Source organism: Lissotriton vulgaris, chromosome 2_1 (genome assembly GCF_964263255.1).
Source record: "Lissotriton vulgaris chromosome 2_1, aLisVul1.2, whole genome shotgun sequence".
NCBI classification, from domain to species: domain Eukaryota; kingdom Metazoa; phylum Chordata; class Amphibia; order Caudata; family Salamandridae; genus Lissotriton; species Lissotriton vulgaris.
Window position 1 is genome coordinate 168,210,683 of NC_141687.1, and position 16,922 is coordinate 168,227,604.

Genomic DNA, 16,922 nt, shown 5'->3' on the forward strand with positions numbered 1-16,922 from the left:
GTCGGTGACCAGGATAGAGGTGTGAGCTGTCCCACGATGGTATCTGCTGTCGACGTCGCTGGACCCAGGATTGGGGCAACAAGTCTTGGCAAATGCAAGCCCACGCAGTGGACTCAAAATGGCGTCTGGAGTGGACCAGGAGGGTCCGGGGTGCTCCTCTGTTGGAGGGGAGCAAGGGCCAGTCTGGAGCAACCAGACCAGCGGTGTTGATGTCGTCATTCGTCGTCGGGAAGGGCACAAGCCAGCGGGCTAGTATCCAGACATTACGGTTGTAGGAAGGTGGATATCTGACTATGGTTACCCCCAAACTTTTTGCCTGGTGTTTAGCTGGTTTTTGACATAGTTGGCCTGTGATCCTGCTATTCAGGGCCCCAGGCTAATTGCTCTCTCCTTAAAATGGACTCCATGTACCTTAGGTGCATACACAATTGGAACTGGTTCACCTTATTGGCCCCTGTAACAGTGTACCATAGGTACCCAGGGCATAGGTGTTTCCAAGGCCTACCAGGGGCTGCAGCATGTATTGTGCCACCCCTGGCCTGGCCTCCATATTTGACACAACTGGCTGATCACTCAGCTGGGGTAAGTTGGTGTAATCACCTCTTACTTAGATATAGTATCCCTATATCTAACCCTAAACTGGACACATATGTTCCTATCCGCCACTCCTAGGGAAGGCCTCATCAATCCTGGAGGCAGAGTGCTTGGAAATATGTGAGATGGTGCTCTAGCATGAGCTGAGCCCGTCTGCAGCTGTCGGGAACCACTCCCTAAGCTGTTCCGGGATATTGCCATACCATATACTCTTAAGTGCATTATAATCCTCGCATTTAAATGCTATCTTTGGTTTGGCTTTATCAAAACATGTCGAGTAAGGTGTCATACGAATTGGAATACTATCCCCTCGACAGTTCTGTCGACGGGGATAGCATTCCACCCTTCTAGTGGGACACGACATGTGTGTAGCCTTAACCCCGGTTAAAGTTAACCAGAGCCTCAGCATCACAAAATGGATGCTGCCACCACAGACACAAGTCTGGCCTGCTGCTGCTGACCGAAACTCGGCAGATGGTGGTCTGGACAAAGGGTTTCCTGCCTTGGGAGGTCCGAGCACCACCCCAGACAGGGTTTTGTGTATTGGGTACGATAGGGCTGAATAGAATCAGAGAGGGGTGGGGTCGCACACTACTCACACACCGGCGGAAGTTGCCCCTGAGGACTCTGGTCATTGTAGTAGAGTGTTCGCGATGCATCATCTTCGCTGTCTTCGCCATCCCTGGACACGTGTTTCGGGTTATCAACCCTCGTCAGTAGGGATAGGCAGTGTTCTGGGGTCGCCGATGGCTGCCAATATCTGCCAGGTATAGTACCACTCCGGCGCGTAGGTGCGGGATCCCAGGCTCGTCAGCCCGCTGCTCAAGGGAGCTTTAAGTTACAAAGAGGGGTGGGGTCGCACACTACTCACACACCGGCGGAAGTTGCCCCTGAGGACTCTGGTCATTGTAGTAGAGTGTTCGCGATGCATCATCTTTCGATCTTGCTATCTTCGCTGTCTTCGCGGATCATATCGTCCCAGAGCGCCGCTATGGGGTATTTACGCAATCCCGCCGTCTCCTCATTATGTAATGATATGCTTTCCGCTTTCGCCCAGTTATCTAGCGAAGCGCGCCAGTGTTCCGCCGCTGGTGGTGCCGCCCGCTTCCAATGCTTTGTGATGAGTCTTTTGGCCGTGATGAGGCCAAGGTCCCAGAAGCGGGAAGGCACCCTGTTTAGTTTGGTCCTATGGAAGAGGCCCAGGAGGCACGCCTCCCACGAGAACGGGATCGGCATTGCCGTGCATCGTTTCAGTAGCGTGAGTATCGAGTGCCAGTATGCCCGAAGCTGGGGACATTGCCACAGCATGTGGAGGAGATCTGCTCCCTCCGTGCCACACCTCGGGCATTTGGCTCCCGTGCCCGGGAAGTACAAGTTTATCTTGTCCGGGGATAGATATGCGCGGTGTAGGACATAAAATTGGATCTGTTTGAAGCGTGCATTACGGGGAATGTTGCGGGGGCCTGAGAGTATCGCCGCCCACTCCTTGTCCGTCCATGCCTTCCCTCTGTCCACCGCCCATTTGTCCCGGAGAGGTTGCAATGTGTGTTGAGTGTGCGAGAGTAGCGCCTGTGTCAGCCAGTGTACCACATGTGTCCCGTTGCCCATCACGTGTATGCACTGTACTAGCTGGTGTGTGGGCGGTTCGTCAGCGATGTTCCCCCATTTCTGCGTGAGTGTCCGCAGTATTGAGGCATGTTGCAGGAATTGTCCCGCGGGCAGTCCCGTGTCAGCAGTCAGTGCCTCGAAAGAAAGTAAAGCGCCATCTGCGTACAAATCTGCCATAGTTTCTATGCCTGCGTGGGTCCACTGTGCCAGTGCCGCCTCTGTCACGACTGACGTGGCCTTGGGGGTGCCCAGGAGTGGTAACGCTGGCGCGTACGGTATGGTGGTTCTAGTGAGGCATAAGCATCTGTCATAACATTTCGTGGCCACAGCCACATGTAGTTGCGAGTGTTTCCTAGGGCTCGTCAGCGGGTGGAATAGGGTATGTATCTGCAGTGGGGAAAGGATGTCTGTGGCCGTAGCCGTGTCCTCGAGATTCCTGCCTGAAATCCAGGCTACCGCCCATTGCACCTGTACTGCTAGGTAATAGAGCTCTAGGTTCGGGACCGCTGCGCCGCCTTCAGTGACCGGGTTGTAGAGTTTCGTCAGTGCTACTCTTGGCCTGCCTGTGTTCCAGATCAGATCTCTGAGCATGGACTCCAGCTCCCTGAATATGCGGACAGGGATATATAGCGGGAGGTTGGCAAAGTAATACAGGAGCCTGGGGAGTATTCTCATCTTCGTTAAGGTTACCCTGCTTGGCACATTGATGGGGAGAGTTTTCCAGAAGGCGACCTGTGTTCGAACAGACGTTATGGCCCGTGTCAGGTTGCCGTCCAGAATGTCGGGGGGCGTCCTGTATATATGAATGCCCAGGTACTTGAACGTGGTTTGGTACCATGGCAGTCGTTCATTATTAATGTGGAGTGCCGGGTCCGGAGCGTCGGGGGTGAACGAATATCCCCCCGACTTGGCCCAGTTAACTTTGAGGCCTGACATCGATTCGAACGTGCGGAATATGTCCGACAGTTCCGGCGGCACATTATCAAGGTCTTTGATATACAAGAGTAAGTCGTCTGCGTATAGTGACACTACATGCGTGCCGTCTGCTAGCGGGATGCCCCATCGTGCTCCGCTGGCGCGCAGCCGTTCAGCCAGTGGTTCGATCGCCAGGGAGAATAGTAATGGGGAAAGTGGGCAACCTTGTCTGGTGCCTCTTCTGACCTTTATGGACTCTGAGACCAGTTTCCCAGTGCGTACTCTCACCTCGGGTTTCCCATATAGCAGGCCCACCAGCTCTAGAAAGTCATCACCCAGGTCAAACTTACGTAGCACTGCCGATAAATAGGGCCATTCGACAGAGTCGAACGCCTTCTCCAGGTCCAGCACCAGGCAACCCGATCTTGGCCACGTCTGGGCTTAATACATAAGTTTATACGACACTCTCTAAGAAAAGAAGACCGTAAAATTTCATAGGAGAATAAATATTGCAACATTGCAGATATCCAATTCTTTACTGAAATCACTATCCCAAGTGGACTGCCAGTTCTTCGTGCATATTCAGACCATTAGGCATTTTACTTTGTAGGTCTATTATGTACCTTGACTCGAGACGTCTTAGTCACTGTAATCGGTCACCCCCCCTCACACTCATGGGGACGCTATCAAGGCACATGTTGGTCAACAGATCCCTGTTCCGTCCATGGGCCTTGTCAAAATGCCCAGCTACGGGATAAGACTCGTCTACATTTTTAATAGCACGCATATGCTCCAATATACGGATTTTGACTTGGTGGGTAGTACTTCCAATATATCTCTTACCACACGGACAAATCAAACAATATATAGCATATGGAGTAGTACAAGTCAGAAATGTCTTCATTTTCTTTGGTGTAGCTAGACCTGGGACCGTGTAAGTCAAGGAACGTTTGCTGAATTTGCACGCTTTACAGCGCCCGCATGGGAAGAAGCCATTTAATGGTTCCAATGGAGGTTTAGTTACATGTCCTTCGTAGTGACTATGTACTAGATGGTCTTTAAGGGCTTTAGCCTTACTAAAGGTAATTAGGGTATTCAATGGTAAATCTGCTTTAATGATGTTCTCAGTTAAGAGGATATTCCAATTCTTTTTCAAGATACTCCTAAGATCCCCTGCATTGTTGGAGAAAGGGGTGATAAATCTAAAACCGCCACCTTCAGATTCCTTCTACTTTGTCTTTAGCAATTCGTCCCTCTGTACCTTATTCACTTTATTAAGTGCCTGTGTTAGCAACCCATCTTTGTAACCTCTGACCTTAAATCTAGACAAACTTTGTTTAGTGGCCTTTCGAAATTCATGTTCACATGAGTTGTTTCTATTAAGTCTTAACAGTTCTCCATACGGGATGCTGTTGACCAACTTCGTCGGATGGCTACTGGTGGCATACAATGTGGAGTTCCCAGCGGTCGATTTTCTGAAGAGTTTGGTCTGAATCTTACCCTCTTCAATATATACACCATGAGATCTAAATAGTTAACCTCTTTGCTGCTTATTTCTCCAGAAAATTTTAGGTTAACCTCATTGTTGTTTAGAACATCAATATACATAGCTGCTATTTCAACAGGGCTGTCCATTGTAATAAACAAATCGTCCATATAACGATACCACCCCTTAATCCTGCAATTCCATTCTTGATTATTCGGTGACCAGGCCACCTGTTCCTCCCACCAACCCACGAAGAGGTTCGCGAAACTGGGGGCGGAGCAGGTGCCCATCGCCACAACTAATAATTGTCTGTTCAGTTGTTTCCCAAACAGAAATATGTTGTTGTTTAGGCAAAATCTCAGGAATTCACATAGCATCTTATTGTGCTCATAATATCGCATAGATCTCAATTCCAAGAAACTCTCTATCGCTCTCAATCTCAATCCATCCTCCTGTGCAATACATGTATATAGGCCCCGACAGTTAATTGTACTTGAAAAATAAATCAACTAGTACATTGATATCCCATGCTCAATTACTCGCATGAGAATTTCAAGGAATAAAGTTGCCATCGGTCTAGTGCCCGATTGAAACAATGTAGGACGAATATCAACGATTATCGTGTATCGTTGATATTCGTCCTACATTGTACAATTAACTGTCGGGGGACCTCGAATCAGTGGTTGCCTTCCCGGGGCAATATGGCGCCGTTATTGGACAATTTTGACAGTTGTAAAAGTCACTCAAAACCCCGTTTCTTTAAAAACCTTTTGAATGTAAATATGGTTTTATTATGTGTAACAGCTCGGATAACTCGAGTACAAATGGGGTATCCATTCCATGTTTATGAGCCATCGTGTCTATAATGAACCATTGATTTTTAGTACACTTAACAATGGCCGCCATGATTTCCATGTGTATCATGTACTTTCTTTATGTTTATGGCACAATGTGATCGGTTTGTTTGCACTTTAAAACTGCTTCTCACTCTGGTTAGGTTAAACGTGTGAACAAGGCACCTCTGTGCTGAAACGCGTAGCACGACTTTGGAAAATAAACCTTTACCAGCTGTACCACTTTGAGTGCGTGTGATACTTATTACGGTAAAACCTGCAACTTATTGAACTTTACTCGGCGGTTGGGGGCCGCCGGGCTTTGACACGCCACCTGACAACGGGACCGGGATCCCAGAATCTAACCCTCTTGCAGTATTTGGATACAATACGGAGGGATCCACACCGGCCGTAAGAAAGGACGATCAACATCAAAAATCCGAAGAGGAGAGGTGACCGCTGTTGATCCTGACGGTGAGACTTGCTCTTGACTACTGCCATTGCGGGTCGAGGCACCGGCGCGTTGGCGAAGAGGCATCAGATCCAGCAAGGTAGTAGTTCTTGGGTGGGTTGTTGCCAAGGATCAGCAGGACAAGAGAAGGGCGGTATTTGACCAATATAATACCTGACAGACTGCACATAAGCCTTTACCCGTAATACTCTTTCCATACCCCTCGGGAGAACGAGCCAACTGCACGGCATCAGGAACTGCTTATCCAAGCAGTGAGTGCGTACAGCCCTGCGAACACACGCATATACGGAGAACTATACCGTTATTTTTCCAAAGAGTAACATACGAGTGCAACTATCACTTGTGAACATATGTTACATTTACAGAAATAACATTGTATTGCTAAGATCAAATATGGAGGAAGAAGATGAACGTAGAAGGGAGGCAGCCACATTGTTTGCGAGGGGACCAGGTAAAGGTGGAATAGGTCCCGTGGTTTTAGAAAAAACTGAAGGCAGTTCCCTAGCATCTCAACTAAGAAAGTATGAAAAGCTGAGAAAACAAGAAACTTCAAAATGGTGGGAGGCCACTTCCCTCCAGGACTATGTGGACAAAAAGATGGTACCTCGGGGTTTAAGAATCTATATAACCCCATCACATGGATCCCCAATGCTAGAATGCTCGAAGAATGGTCAGAAAATTCAGCCTCTAGCAGCAAAAATATGCTTTGCATTCTAATAAAATACGCTTGGGAAGACCGTGAGATAATACTGAAACAAATAAAAGAACTTGAGGAGGAATTTAGCACCCACCCAAACCAAGATATGATCAACAAATTTAAAGATGATTTGAAGGGACGCCTAAAGAAAAACAAAGAAGATATCAAATACCGCAAACAACGCAAGCTGCATAGAGATTGTGGTGATTACGACAGTGGTCGTATACTAACATACAGCCCTAAGTATGACTACTTATACAAACAAGGCAACACAGCTACAGATATATCCGAACCCCAGGAAGCGAGAGGTGAAAGCACACCCACAGCTATTGCAAGCGAACCTGAATCAGACGCATCACACCAATCGACAAGTACAGTTTCGGATATAGAGGTCGTCAAGAAACCGGCGACTTTTTTAGAGGAGTTCAGGGTCCTAAGAACAAGAAGAAAGAAGGAGGCGGAAGCACAACAAAAACAATCAACTCAGAAGACACCAACACGGGGCAGACCGAGAGGACAAGCAAGAGGAAGAGCCGATCACAAAAGAGACGACTCAAGTTCCAGAAGAGATGACGGAAGGAATACAAAGCCAATGGGATCCAAAAGGGGAGGCTACAGAAGAAGACGTTAACCATGGATGACGAAACGGTAAATAAAACTATTATTAATTTATCTTCTAGAACACTTACCCTTAAAGAGAAACGCATTCTCTGCTTAGGATTGACTTTTTACCCTAACGAACTGTTCAGTTACTCTGATACTAGAATAGATATCTATAACTTTGTAAGAAAACTTAAGCTGCAGAAATGGCACGCACTGAAACCCAAACAATGTAGCGAAGCGCCTGCAGATAACACAGGCCCACCTGAACTCACGATTAATGACTATGATCTGTTACGGGACGTTTATGTTTTGGGTGAAGTCAACACTGAGAGCCAACAAGATGATAACATTGTGAGTGTGAGGGAGACTAACATGAATAAGGCAGCATGCACAAACTTTAAGCCTAAATCCGTGTTCTATCCCATCATGCCACATGACCCTATAGACACTTTCCAGGAAGTAGTCAGTAAAGAACTTGTCAAACTTAAACATAAACAAAATAACAAAGACTACTGGAATAGAAATCTATCCAAACAAGAACAAGACATTATCTTTTCCTTATCTAATGACAAAACCATAGTTTTGAGACCCTCAGATAAGGGAGGTAACATTGTTTTATGGGGCAGATATGTATGTCAAAGAAGCTCTTAGACAACTAGAGGGCAACATTTTCTACACTAGGTCCAACTCTGTTGAGTACCAGAATAGCATTCAGGAAACTTGGAACAGATTACATGACTGGCAAATAGAAGGACTTCTATCCTGGCATGAATTTTGTTTCCTCAAGCGAGATTACCCCAAATTACCTATATTCTACTTACTCCCCAAAGTTCATAAAAACCTAGCAGAACCACCAGGGAGACCCATCATTTCCTCCATAGGAAGTGTCAATGAAAACCTTTCCGTTTACATTGATCACTTCCTCCGGGAATACGTCATCAAACTTCCATCTTACATAAAAGATACCACCGATTTTCCCACCAAAATTGACACGGCAGTATGGGTAGAAGGCTCTATACTCATAACTATGGACGTTAGTGCATTGTTCACCATCATTGACCACGTCCAGGGCATGGAGGCTTGTTACTACTTTCTAAAAAATCGAGCAATAGGATTCAGCAACCATACAGTCATGCTCATCGAAATGATGAAATTATGCCTGCGAAATAATATTTTTTTGTTTGATGGGGCTCTATTCAAACAAATTCGCGGCGCGGCCATGGGCTCGGCTTTTTCTCCTAACTTCGCTAATCTCTTTTTGGGCAAGTGGGTAAAAGAAATCAGAGCAGATGAAAACTTGAGAGAAGACTTCAAAATGGTACACACTTGGATCAGGTATATAGATGACCTGTTTGTCATATGGCAGGGCACTGAAACAGAAGCAGCTAACTTTATTGCCAAACTCAATCAGAACAGCTATAACATCCAACTCACTTACAATATCAGTAGGAGTCGGATTGAATTTCTGGATACCAGCATTGAGGTCCATGAAGGTAAACTTTTATCCAAACTGCACAGGAAAGATACCGCTGGCAATAGTCTACTTCATGCCTGAAGTGCCCATCCTGACCCCCTTAAATGGAGTATCCCTTACGGAGAACTACTAAGGGCAAAAAGAAATTGTACCAGAGAGGAGGATTACATACAGGAAATGAACACCGTTCTCAAAAGGTTTAGAGAAAGAGGATATCCGGAATGGGTACTTACCAAAGCTGTAACCAAAACCTCTATAGTGCCCAGATCAGATACTCTAATCCCTAAACCTAGATCCCTTGAGCCTACAGAATCTCCTAGAATTATAACCACGTACAACCTAAAGTCCTATCAGGTCCAAAAAATCATGGCTGACAATTGGAAAATCCTCAAAGCGGATTCCATCATAGGCCCCAAACTAACTAAAAGACCACTTATAACTTATAGACGAGGCCGCAATCTTAGAGACATGTTGGTCAAAAGTGACATAACGAACACCGCTGGCCAACATATACAAGGATTAAAAGGCTTTTATCCTTGTGGTCACTGTAGAGCCTGCCGTAAAAGTGTCATGGTTAAGGACTTTGAAGTGCCAGGTACTCAAAATAAAAGACAAATCAAACAATTCTTGACCTGCAGCTCCACCTATGTGATCTATATCTTGGAGTGTCCATGTCAAAAAAGATATGTGGGCAGCACTTCTTGTATGGCAAAGAAAAGGGTACAAGAACACCTGAGGGCAATCACCAACAAAGACCCCAAATACCCAATTGCCAGACATTTCCAAGAAATGCATCAATCCAACAATGATCTGCTAAGGTACTTTGTCATTGAACAGGTCAACAGTTCGAAAAGGGGTGGCAATCGTGAACTGGCCCTAAGAAAGAAAGAATCAAAATGGATATTGGAGTTGGAAACCAAATATCCTGGGGGGCACAACCAGGATGAGGAGCTTGCAACCCATCTCCTTATGGACTAATGTTTCCAGCACCTCACAAATGTACATTGTATCTGTCTTCAATTGTAAAATATGAGAGATGGTATAGGAAAATTAGCAATGTTGTTATTTCTGTAACTATATTTGATGAAGTCTTTGAATCTTTGAATTTTAACCAATTTTTACCATGTGTTTGTAATTTTCTCTTCTAGGAGCATGTGGGGAACTCTATCATTTTTGAGCACTGCACTGAATCCCACATGGCATCCGCGAATGGAAGACTCTCACTTCACAAACGTTAAAGCTAAAACATTCACCCTCACTTTTCTTTGTTGTCCTAATTCTTTTTGCACTTCGTTCCAGTGTGTGGGAACAAAAGCAGTTTTATATTGACTTTTCACCAAGTGCATAGACTGGGTTCCTTGGAATAGACTGGCTAGATCACCTCTGTGATCTTAAAAAATTGAATGGACTCCACAGTATATCAGTGAATGGATCATGAGTATGTTATTCTTATAAATATTTTGTTAAATATCCCTTTTTTTTTAAAAATGTTCACGATGCGTATGGGCACTAGACCGCGTGCATCGTTAATATTCGTCCTACATTGTTTCAATCGGGCACTAGACCGAGGGCAACTTTATTCCTTGAAATTCTCATGCGAGTAATTGAGCATGGGATATCAATGTACTAGTGGATTTATTTTTCAAGTACAATTAACTGTCGGGGGACCTCGAATCAGTGGTTGCCTTCCCGGGGCAATATGGCGCCGTTATTGGACAATTTTGACAGTTGTAAAAGTCACTCAAAACCCTGTTTCTTTAAAAACCTTATGAATGTAAATATGGTTTTATTATGTGTAACAGCTCGGATAACTCGAGTACAAATGGGGTATCCATCCCATGTTTATGAGCCATCGTGTCTATAATGAACCATTGATTTTGAGTACACTTAACAATGGCCTCCATGATTTCCATGAGTATCATGTACTTTCTTTATGTTTATGGCACAATGTGATCGGTTTGTTTGCACTTTAAAACTGCTTCTCACTCTGGTTAGGTTAAACGTATGAACAAGGCACCTCGGTGCTGAAACGCGTAGCGTGACTTTGGAAAATAAACCTTCACCAGCTGTACCACTTTGAGTGCGTGTGATACTTACTACGGTAAAACCTGCAACATATATATATATATATATATATATATATCCACAAACACCTCCTTTACAAGAAAAGAGTGGAAGCCACGGCAGGGGAACGTCAAAGAGGCCACTTTATTTCAGAAAGTTACACATGGCAGGCAGATGCATTTCGGCTTGTTGCACCTTCTTCAGTGCCCGGTAAGTGTAGCAGGAGGAATGCCAGTCACCGTGGAAATATGTCCCGCACTGCGCTGATTGGTTAACACCATATCACACCCCCTCCAAGTGGAAACACCGCCCTAACTGCTGTCCATTATGTGGTGACGGACTGCAGGTCCCAGAATGCACTGTTCTGGTGCTAGGCAATGCTGGGGCAGGCGAGTCACGGAGATGGGCATGTTGTGTTCTGCTGAGCCAAAGTCCCTCCTCTAGTCCCCAAACTGAACCAACCTTTAGTCCGAGAGTCAAATTAGGCGAGGGCTTTGTGACAATGCAACTAGCCCGGTGTGAGGCAGGATAGCCTCAACATCGCTTCTCTTCTCCCCGGAGTGTAGAGGTGGGCTCTGGTCGATCCGATACCTCGGAAATAAATCACACGAGCAGCCGCAGCCGCCCCGCACCAATGAACACCAGAGCCAGACTTGCGATGCAGGGGCTTCCAAAGGCGTGTCACTGACCAACACGCTGAATTCTCTTCCAGGGGATCCTCATCAATAGTCATAAGCACTGAATATTCCCGCCCATGTGCGGGACCCCGGAAACAATATAAAAATATATATGTAAAAGACACATATCTCGCTCCACATATATGTATGTACATATATTATTTTTCTCACACCAATGCAGCTCCATAACGGAGGCTAAAACAATGTAAACACATATTCATGCACTGCAATTAGTTAGGAAGCAAAAGGAAACAAAACACATTAGGTCAAATAACCTTTGAACTTTGTGTTTTAATGAGTAGACTACTCATAAATCCTGAAAATTGCTTGTAAATAGACATTGTTAGCCCTCAGGCTGCATTGCAAAACCAATAACATAGAAAATTAAACCATTTTCAACAAAAACTGGCACCGTGCCTTTAAGGCAGCCATGACCCCAGGCTTCCCATCATGCCTCAGGGGTGACAGTTAGGTCAGTTGTTCTTTCCGGCTCCTTCAGTCAGGACCCTGGTGAAACAGCTCCCTTTATTTTTGGCTTTTTGTCAAAAATATTCTTGTTCCCTACAATTTTTTGCTTTCACTCGACGTCTTTTAGACAGAGTGTTACTTAAACCTTTTTTAGGCTTAAAAAAGGTGATTTTTCTGTCAGAGATGCCTTCCCTCTTTGACAAATGCCCTTCATGTGGAAGGAAGATGGCCAAGATTGACATTCATTCAGTGTTTATCCTGTGCCTACCAGAATCTCATTCCTCTAAAACCTGTGAACACTGCCAGGTTTTAACATCCAGGACTCTGAAAGAACGGGAGAGGATTCGGGTTTATGGGCTTTCTGAGAGAGGAAGATCTCCCAAGAAGCAGAAAAGTCGGAAGGCGCGGTCGACGTCGCAAGAAGCCCCGACTGGTTCACATTCGCCGTCGGGATCGGCGTTGGAGAAGCAGTCGACGGCGACGAAGAAGATGTCTTCAGCGTCTACATCCAAGGTACCTCCGCTACAGACAGCGTCGAGGGATAGGTCACCGTCGAAGCAGAAGAGTTCGACGGCAAACCAACTGACGTCGAAGCAGCATCGTCATGCTGTGACGTCGAGGCATTCTCAGTCGACGCCTGGCCATCGGCGTTTGGCGTCGAGACATCCTCCGTCGACGACTAGTCATGGTCGTTCGGCGTCGAGGGAGCCTCTGTCGACACATCGTCGGTCGACGTCGAAGCAGCCAACGTCGACGCCCGATCAACGGCGTTCGACGTCGAGGCGGCATTCAGACTCGAGGCACACCCAGTCGCCGACAAAACAACTGCGATCGGCGTCGAAGCAGCCTCCGTCGTCGTCGAGCAGACAACCTTCGACGGCGAGAAGCTCCATGCCGAAGGACAGTCATCGCCACCCGAGGTCGGCGTTGGAGAAATCACGGTCGACGTCGAAAGAGCGTCTACCTGCTCGGCGCTCAGCACCGATACAGCCACCGTCGATGGATCAGCGAAGATCCAAGGAACGGAGCGTTTCGCAAGCCAGTGAACATCTCTCCTGCAAGGTCACAAGAGAGGTCGCCTTTGAAGCAGGTGATGCAGGAGAAAGAGAGTGAATCATTGGACCAGTCTCAAGTCCAAAGACATCAATTGGGCTCTCCAGGATCAGTGTCGGCTGCGGAGGTGGGACAATCTCCAGTACAGGATCCTCCTGCCAAGAGAATGAGGGTTGCAGAAGGGAGATCTCGGTCGAGGTCTTCCTCTAGATCTCTAGTGAGCCTATCCTCATCTTCCTCAGCATCTCGGAGTGACAGATCCTCGGATGGACATAGCAGCGATTCTAGGGAGAGGTCCAAGTCTCCTGCAAGGTCGCAACAGGATCAAGCGGATCAGCCTCCACGGTCACGTTCACCAGTGAAGGATCCCACCCACAAATCTCCTACTATTCGTCTTTCCCCAAGGTGGTATAGACCTCTTCACCACTGGGCCAAGGACAAGGAGACAGCAGATCCGCTGAGAGCGTATCGAGACCAGGCTCCCTGCCGCAAACGGTCTCGTTCTAGGCACTCAAGTAAGAGAAGATCTCATCACAGAGAGCGATCTCGTTCTAGAACTCGCTCAAGTAGAAGATCTAAGTCCAGGAGGACCCGTAGCACTTCAAGTTCTTCGAGGACCCGATCTCACAGGGAGTACTCTCCGACCCTGACAAACAGTCCACGCTCGAGGATATCTCCAACTGAGGATATTTTCTCGTTCCAAGACATCTTAGGCAGGGGAGCCCTGAAGCTGGGAGTGCCTATGACTGCTCCGCAGATCAAGACAACGATCATATTTGAAACCCTACAGCACAGAACGGCACCCAAACCTTTGTTGCCGTTGGTCCCGGGTATAATGGAACCAGTGAATGAAGTCTTCCTCACTCCGGCAACGGTGAAGTCCAGCGAGGATTCTCAAGAAGTATCATCCACCTGATGAGGATCCTCTGTTCCTCAAGTCTGATCCCCCGCCAGATTCAGTGATCATTGCGGCGGCTAGAAAATCCAATGCGGTAGCTTCCTCATCCACGGTACCACCGGATAAGGACAGCAAGGTGCAAGACTCATGGGGGAGAAGAGTTTGTAACACCTCAGCTTCTTTCCTCAAGGTCTCCAATGCGGAAGCGCTGCTCGGCAGATATGATAGAGCTCTGTGGGACTCACTTCAGAGGTTTTCTGCAAAACTTCCTCAGGAAGATAGAGAGGACTTTGAGGAGGTTCTGATGGAGGGCGGTCAAGTCTCCAATCAGATTATAGGAGCGGCGGCAGATGGAGCAACGCTGGCTGCGCATGGTTATGTGCATGGAATCACGGCGAGGAGATCCTCATGGTTATGCCTGACAGCATTGAAACCCGAAGCTCAAGCCAGAATCCTAAATCTTCCTTTTTCAGGCACGTCTCTCTTTGGAGCGAGTGCTGATGAGGAGATGCAGCGGATGAAGACCGAGTTAGACACCCTCAAAGCAGTGGGGTTTGAAAAGAAAAAGGAATTCCGGAAGAAGTTCCATTCGGACAACAAGGGGTCTTCGAAACAGAGGGTTCAAACCCCTCACTGGCAGAAAGGCCAAAACCAGCAAGGCCAACAAAAGTCGCAATACAAAGGCAAGCGCAATTCCAAAGGAAATGGAAATCAGTGCCAAGGCAACAACTTCAATAAATCTCAGCAGAAGCAATGAGTCTTCACTTCCCCCAGCGCCGTTGTCCACTCCAGTGGGGGGAAGCATTGCGCATCACAGGACAGAGTGGCAGGCCATTACAAAAGATCAATGGGTGTTGTCTACGCTGCAGAATGGGTACTGTCTTCGTTTACATCGTCTACCTCCACCCGTTCCTCCGATGTCAACGCCAAGCCACCAGCTACAAAGGTTAAAGAAAGAAGTAGCGACACTCCTCGAAAAAGAAGCCATCGAGAGAGTGCCGGTGGCCCAAAGGGGGAAAGGAGTGTACTCGAGGTATTTTCTGGTCAGAAAAAAGGGCCAAAAGGCGGAATACAGGCCCATTCTGGACTTGAGAACACTCAATCTGCATGCACAAAAAGAAAAGTTTCGCATGTTGGCGCTTCACCAAATATATCCACATCTCAGGAAGGGGGATTGGATGTGTTCGATGGACCTTCAATATGCGTACTTTCATATTCCAATACGGCCCGATCACAGGAGATTCCTTCGATTCCGGGTGGGTACCTCCCACTACCAGTTCAAAGTCCTTCCGTTTGGGTTGAAATCGGCCCCCAGGGTGTTCACGAAGTGTGTCGCAGTGGTGGCGGCAGCTCTACGCCGCAGGGGAGTCTTTGTATACCCATACTTAGACGATTGCCTGGAGTTGGACCTTTCAACAGCCAATGTAAGGAATCAATTCCAGACATGCATAGAACTTTGTCAGCGTCTAGGCCTGCATGTCAACTACAGCAAGTCTGTCTCTCAACCCACTCAGAAGATCCACTTCCTAGGAGCTCTGCTAGACTCCGAAGTAGGAAAAGTGTTTCCTTCGGAGGAGAGACAGTTTTCGATAGCTCTCAAGTGCCAGCAAATTCTTCGCCACAGGTCTCAGAAAGTGCGGAAGATAGCATCACTCTTAGGGTCGATGGCTTCCTGCATCTTCCTGGTACCGAACGCCAGACTTCGGATGCGTCCTCTTCAGCAGGATCTGGAGGACAAATGGGACCAGCATTCAGATCGCTGGGACGATCAGATCACTTTGTCGGAGGTAGCTCAATCTTCCCTCCAGTGGTGGACAAAGAGACAGAACATGCAGGTTGGAGTTCTCTTCCATCAACCTCCTCCTACTCAAACGATCATCACAGACGCATCGCTGCAAGGCTGGGGGGCGCACATGGGTCCTCTACAAGTGCAGGGTCTCTGGTCTTCCAAGGAAAGCACTTATCACATCAACTTGCTGGAATTGAGAGCGGTCCACCTGGCTTTCAAAGCGTTCCTTCCCTCGCTTCAGGAGGAAATGGTTCTAGTACAGACGGACAACACCACCACGATGTACTATTTGAACAAGCAGGGAGGAACCCGTTCAAGGACTCTGTCTCTGGAAGCTCAGCGCATCTGGCATTGGCTTCTGGCTTGTCTGTTCAGGCAGTCCACCTCCCAGGAGAGCAGAATGTGAGGGCGGACGCACTAAGTCGGCACTTCGAAGACAAAGAAGACTGGGTTCTCAACGAAGAAGTGCTAGAAGACATTTTCCAGTCATGGGGTCGTCCTTCCATAGATCTCTTCGCGGACGACGTAAACAGCAAATGCCCAAGCTTCGCCTCCAGGTTCTATCGACCAGGAACAAGAGGGAATGCTCTTTTAATCGACTGGTCAGGGCAATTTGTGTACGCCTTTCCACCCCTTCCGCTGATCCCGAAGGTGGTGAGCAAGCTGAACCACTCATGCACAACAATGATCCCGATTGCCCCCGACTGGCCGAGGCAATGGTGGTACACGGACCTACTTCACCTGTCAGTGTCTCCTCACAAGAGGCTTCCATGCAGGCCGGACCTGTTATCGAAGATGAACGGGAGGATTCACCATCCCAACCTTCCGTCACTGAACTTGGCAGCATGGCTCCTGAGGTCATTCAGTACGGCCATCTAGGGCTGCCAGAGGACTGCATGTCCATTCTGAGAGAAGCACGACGTCCTTCCACAAGACATTCTTATGCATGCAAGTGGAAGAGGTTCTATATGTGGTGCATGCAGAATGGTCACAATCTGGTGAAGAGTCAGGAAGAAGCAGTTCTTCCATACTTGTTGTACCTGACTAAAGCAGGTTTGAAGTTTAACTCCATTAAGGTGCATTTAGCCGCCATAACAGCTTATAGGCGATCACCTTCACAGACTTCTTTTTTTCCAGCTTCCAGCAGTAAAAGACTTCCTGCAGGGTCTGAAGAAGGTGTACCCTCCTGTACGGCCTCCTTCTCCTCCCTGGGAGCTGAACCTAGTATTATCAAAATTGATGGGCCCACCTTTTGAGCCCATTCATAAAGCTACTTTACAGCATATTTCCT